This window comes from Triturus cristatus, chromosome 12 (assembly GCF_964204655.1).
Source record: "Triturus cristatus chromosome 12, aTriCri1.1, whole genome shotgun sequence".
NCBI classification, from domain to species: domain Eukaryota; kingdom Metazoa; phylum Chordata; class Amphibia; order Caudata; family Salamandridae; genus Triturus; species Triturus cristatus.
This window is the reverse complement of record NC_140595.1, coordinates 754,836,914-754,843,210: the sequence shown is the minus strand read 5'-3', so window position 1 is coordinate 754,843,210 and position 6,297 is coordinate 754,836,914.

Sequence of the window (6,297 nt, the reverse complement as noted above, 5' to 3'; positions counted from 1 at the left end):
GGGATAATATGTGTCCAACATGTTTGATTTCAAAATATCTGTACTTTCTGGGTCATTCTCGGCCAAATATTCAATTTCTCCAACAGATTTCAGTACCCGATTTCTCATTGCTGCAAGGCCTAAACTTGCCCAAATTATTGTTCTTGATTTCGAGTAGAGACTTGCAGAAGATAACCTATCTGAATATTCGTAGGATCCAATTTCTCGATGCGATAACATCTTTAAACTGAAACTGTACAGCTTCTTACTGACAGTCTTCTCCTGAGAAATCTCTTCCCACATTTCTTTCAATTCAGTTTTTTCAGATTTAGTAATGTAAGACGTTACATATCGAGCAACAGCAATGGAATTGTCAGCTACATACTGTATATCCATGTTAGCATTCCACATGGATAAAATGACTGGGTTGTAGTCATTTATATTTTTTGATTCTTCTTTTCTTTTAAGGTTGTAGGTATTCTTAGGTGATTTTCTTGTAATAGTATGTCTCACAGATGACATAAAACTGTTTACTCTTCCATTTGAAAGAACAGGTCTAGGAAATCCAAATCGACATTTAGTGTAGTATTTATCTTTGCTCTTGTATTTCCGTCGACAGTATTTTCCACACCGATGACTTTGGAAACGTTAATCTTGCTCCTTTAACTTTTTCTCTTCTGTGCTTTTTGGTATAGCACATGTTGCATATTCTTCAATGAAAGATAACACTGCTTCATCAGTATCTGTTCCAAACTTTGGGGCATCCTTGATCCACAACAGCATATGAATATGAGGAGCACCTCTTGCCTGGTACTCTTTTCTCCAAAAGAAATCCTCTACTTCTCCAAGAGGTGGATTTTTTTTATTGCAGATGAAGGACATCATAGCCTCAAATCTATGATTGAAATATCTGCAAACATTAACCGGATCCAATGAGCACAGTTCTCCTGCTGTCTTGTATTCGATGTTTTTAATGTTTGAATTTGCCTCTCGTAGAAAATCCAGTAAATCATCCCAAGCGTACTCAGCACAGCTTAGAGTAAGGAACCATGTGGTGTTCCTAAATTTCGTAACATGCATTTTAATTCACCATGGCGTCGGTACCAATATTCATTTGTCCCACGCTGACAAGCCATCAGATTGATCAGTTGTGTTTCCAAATGATCATCTCGGGTGCTGCACTTTCTCCATAAAATCCTTAGCAGACACATTTTGTAAATGTACTCCACTTTTTAAAATGTGATTTACAGCATATGATAATGCAGACAAGTCGCTTTCAAATAATAGATGGAACAAATAAGGAATACTTTGTCGAAATCTTGGATCTTCTGCATATAGTCTTGTAGTTCGATACTCAGAAGCTGGAATCTGTTCTGGACGTTCATCGTATCGTCCTCCTTTTCCTGTAGGAAACAGCTGGGGAAAACATCGAGCTTCCAAGCTCTCCTCCCATACACTCACGGGAGTTCCTTTTGCTTTCTTCATCTGAAACAGATCAATATTGTCTCCCATAACTTCTTTTGAATGAAGAGGATGTATGCTAAAATGTTCATAAATTTCTTCTTCCTTTGACTTGTCCACTTTTTCAATTTGTCCAGTTGGTGTTTCTGTGTCTTCTTGTAAATCTTCTTCTTCTATATAAATTGATTCATACCATGTGTTATTCTTTTTCAAATACAAATTTGCTCTTTGTACTTTCCGTACATCTACCAGCTCCTGCCAAATCTTCTTATTCTTTGTAGGTACACCATTAACCAGAATAACTAATGGTTCAGTTTCCAAAGTATCTGTATCAATAGTTTCCATATTTTTTTTCAAATCCAAGGGCAAATACACCACTCTTCCTTTTAAACCTCTCAGTAAATCTGAAGGAGGTAATTTACCAGTTTTGGGCTCCATACGTACTATGGTCTGGAACGGATGAACACATTGAATAAGTATAGACTCATATGTATTTAATTCAGAAAGTTCGGCAGGAATAACATTCAATTCTAAATTATTATGTACAGCTCTGGTCGGCATTCTATTTTCCTCTAACTTGTTGTAACAGTATTTACAAATACGCTGATCTTCACCCAATTCAAAACAATTTTCAAGAAATATATATGTGGCAAAATCCTTCCACTTATAATTATCTTCATTTTCACTTTTTCTGTAGAGATCAACATTCCTAGTTTGTTTTCTATAATGAGTTCTGCGGCAACAAATACAAGTAATATTTGGTCTTTCATTAGAGATTATTGCAAATTTTGTTATGTGATCATTAAATGTCTTACTTACAGAGGGTTCTACATTCTCTTCCACTTCTTCCTCATTTACTGTGTCCTTTTCTGCACTGTCTTGTTCAGGACCAAAGTAACAAAACTGAATTTCATCAATAACCTTCTCTACATCTGATACCGATCCACGGAACAGAGCCCTATTCAATTCATCTAACTTTATTGCTGGACTTTTAGCAAAATACAACCGTCTCACAAACTTTCTCATTTCAGTATGATGAACAGCCAGCATCCTAAAATGATGAAAAACACTTTTACACACTTTTCTAGATAGACAAGCCAGAGAATGACCCTGCAAACCAGTATTCTCTCTCACTCTGCATGGATCTAGACTTTGAAGCACCTTAATCTTCTGTTTTACACTTTTTTTACTATATTCTCTTAGAAACTCACGAAATTTATCAATAGATTCCTGATGCACAGTGCAAATACTACTACAATTCCAAGTGTACACTGGGGCTTTAGGACGTCTCCCCATAGCCTCATCCGCCATCACTTGTACCTCATCTCTTGGAACCATTTTCTCCTTCTCCATTATACAACCATTTTTCACTTCATAAGCACAACCTCTGGTGTCAACTGCATGCAGCAAACTATTACTTTGAAAATAACTCTCTTCATTAAAAAAAGGTTCACTACTTGAACTATGCATCCATTCTCCTAAAAACACTTTACAAAAGTTTGTTCTTTTCACTACTCTTTTCCTTTTGCTTTGTGATTTCAGTACATTAACCATTTTATCTAATGTACGCATCCTATTCAAAATTAAAATGAATAGTTTCCTTTTTAATTCTAATGCCTTTGCTGCAATGGCTTCAATTTCATTTTTTCTCTTATAAAATTTAGCCTTTTGCTTATATTTCTTCACATCCTTTATCAAATTGGACATAACTCTTCTCTGGAACATTTTTCTACCTATCTCTTTAAACGCTGTGTTTCTGTTTAAGTTAATCTTTATTGTTTCTGAAGGTATATTTGCATTAACTAAATGCTCAATTTTTTCCTGTTCTTTTCTATTTAAAACATTCTTTCCAGTACAGACATTTTGTACATTTTTCCTTTTTTTGAAGATGTTCTTTAAAAAATCTTTTGTCTGCTTACCAGAAGACTTTCTGTTTTTCCCAACATGAGCATCTCCAACTAACTTAGGTCCTCCAGTTGTCTTCAAATATAGTTTTTTTTGTGGTTTTTCCTTAGTCTGGATTTTGTAGGCATCTTAAATTTTGTTCACTGCTCTTCAGCAATACCTGAAAAAAACTAAAAAAAACATCCTTTATTTTATTTAAATATATTACTACATTTTTTATGATCTTTTCAAATCTTAAAATACTAAGTACCCCTTTCCTACAAGTGAAAATCACAATAACACCTTCACAAATTAAATATCTAAAAACAATTCCTGTGTGCACACAGAGTCATGGTTTGAAATTAGGCAGAAAACGAAATTTCTTTGCCAATTGGAAAGCACACTTCCTACTGCTTTTTTGACAAGTGATAAGTACTTTTACAGTCTGACACATTTTGAATCCACTTTTCAGATTCTGAAAAAAGCACATGTCCAAACTGCTTTTTGAGACCAGCAACATGTGTAACCTGGCTGACTGACTACACTCCAGCAAGGGCAACCAGCCTTAGTGATGCTGAATGTATTTGCATTACTGACTGCAACCTCAAACCCCACTCGGTTGTGAATACTGCGCATGATTCCACAGGATAAGCAGCTGGCTGTGTGCTAAGAGTCTGCTTCTGCACAAAAAAATAGCTCCCCCTTTCCTACTAATGCAACTGTAAAATTACAAGAGCAATACGCATTAAATCTCTGCCTGTAATTCCTCTTTGCACACAGAGTCATGTTTTCATATTAGTCAGAAAACGAAATTTCTTTGCCAATTGGAAAGCACACTTCCTACTGCTTTTTTGACAAGTGATAAGTACTTTTACAGTCTGACACATTTTGAATCCACTTTTCAGATTCTGAAAAAAGCACATGTCCAAACTGCTTTTTGTGACCAGCAACATGTGTAACCTGGGTGACTGACTACACTCCAGCAAGGGCAACCAGCCTTAGTGATGCTTAATGTATTTGCATTACTGACTGCAACCTCAAACCCCACTCGGTTGTGAATACTGTGCATGATTCCACAGGATAAGCAGCTGGCTGTGTGCTAAGAGTCTGCTTCTGCACAAAAAAATAGCTCCCCCTTTCCTACTAATGCAACTGTAAAATTACCAGAGCAATACGCAATAAATCTCTGCCTGTAATTCCTCTTTGCACACAGAGTCATGTTTTCATATTAGTCAGAAAACGAAATTTCTTTGCCAATTTGAAAGCACACTTACTACTCTTTTTTTTTGGCAAGTGATAAGTACTTTTACAGTCTGACACATTTTGAATCCACTTTTCAGATTCTTAAAAAAGCACATGTCCAAACAGCTTTTTGAGACCAGCAACATGTGTAACCTGGTGACTGACTACACTCCAGCAAGGGCAACCAGCCTTAGTGAAGCTGAATGTATTTGCATTACTGACTGCAACCTCAAACCCCACTCGGTTGTGAATACTGTGCATGATTCCACGGGATAAGCAGCTGGCTGTGTGCTAAGAGTCTGCTTCTGCAGAAAAAAATAGCTCCCCCTTTCCTACTAATGCAACTGTAAAATTACCAGAGCAATACGCATTAAATCTCTGCCTGTAATTCCTCTTTGCACACAGAGTCATGTTTTCATATTAGTCAGAAAACGAAATTTCTTTGCCAATTTGAAAGCACACTTACTACTCTTTTTTTTTGGCAAGTGATAAGTACTTTTACAGTCTGACACATTTTGAATCCACTTTTCAGATTCTTAAAAAAGCACATGTCCAAACAGCTTTTTCAGACCAGCAACATGTGTAACCTGGCTGACTGACTACACTCCAGCAAGGGCAACCAGCCTTAGTGATGCTGAATGTATTTGCATTACTGACTGCAACCTCAAACCCCACTCGGTTGTGAATACTGTGCATGATTCCACAGGATAAGCAGCTGGCTGTGTGCTAAGAGTCTGCTTCTGCACAAAAAATAGCTCCCCCTTTCCTACTAATGCAACTGTAAAATTACCAGAGCAATACGCATTAAATCTCTGCCTGTAATTCCTCTTTGCACACAGAGTCATGTTTTCATATTAGTCAGAAAACGAAATTTCTTTGCCAATTTGAAAGCACACTAACTACTCTTTTTTTTGGCAAGTGATAAGTACTTTTACAGTCTGACACATTTTGAATCCACTTTTCAGATTCTTAAAAAAGCACATGTCCAAACAGCTTTTTCAGACCAGCAACATGTGTAACCTGGCTGACTGACTACACTCCAGCAAGGGCAACCAGCCTTAGAGATGCTGAATGTATTTGCATTACTGACTGCAACCTCAAACCCCACTCGGTTGTGAATACTGTGCATGATTCCACAGGATAAGCAGCTGGCTGTGTGCTAAGAGTCTGCTTCTGCACAAAAAAATAACACCCCTTTTCCTACTAATGCAACTGTAAAATTACCAGAGCAATACGCAATAAATCTCTGCCTGTAATTCCTCTTTGCACACAGAGTCATGTTTTCATATTAGTCAGAAAACGAAATTTCTTTGCCAATTTGAAAGCACACGTACTACTCTTTTTTTTTGGCAAGTGATAAGTACTTTTACAGTCTGACACATTTTGAATCCACTATTCAGATTCTTAAAAACGAACATGTCCAAACAGCTTTTTGAGACCAGCAACATGTGTAACCCGGGTGACTGACTACACTCCAGCAAGGGCAACCAGCCTTAGTGATGCTGAATGTATTTGCATTACTGACTGCAACCTCAAACCCCACTCGGTTGTGAATACTGTGCATGATTCCACAGGATAAGCAGCTGGCTGTGTGCTAAGAGTCTGCTTCTGCAAAAAAAAATAGCTCCCCCTTTCCTACTAATGCAAAAGTTAAAATCACCAGAGCAATACGCAATAAATCTCTGCCTGTAATTCCTCTTTGCACACAGAGTCATGTTTTCATATTAGTCA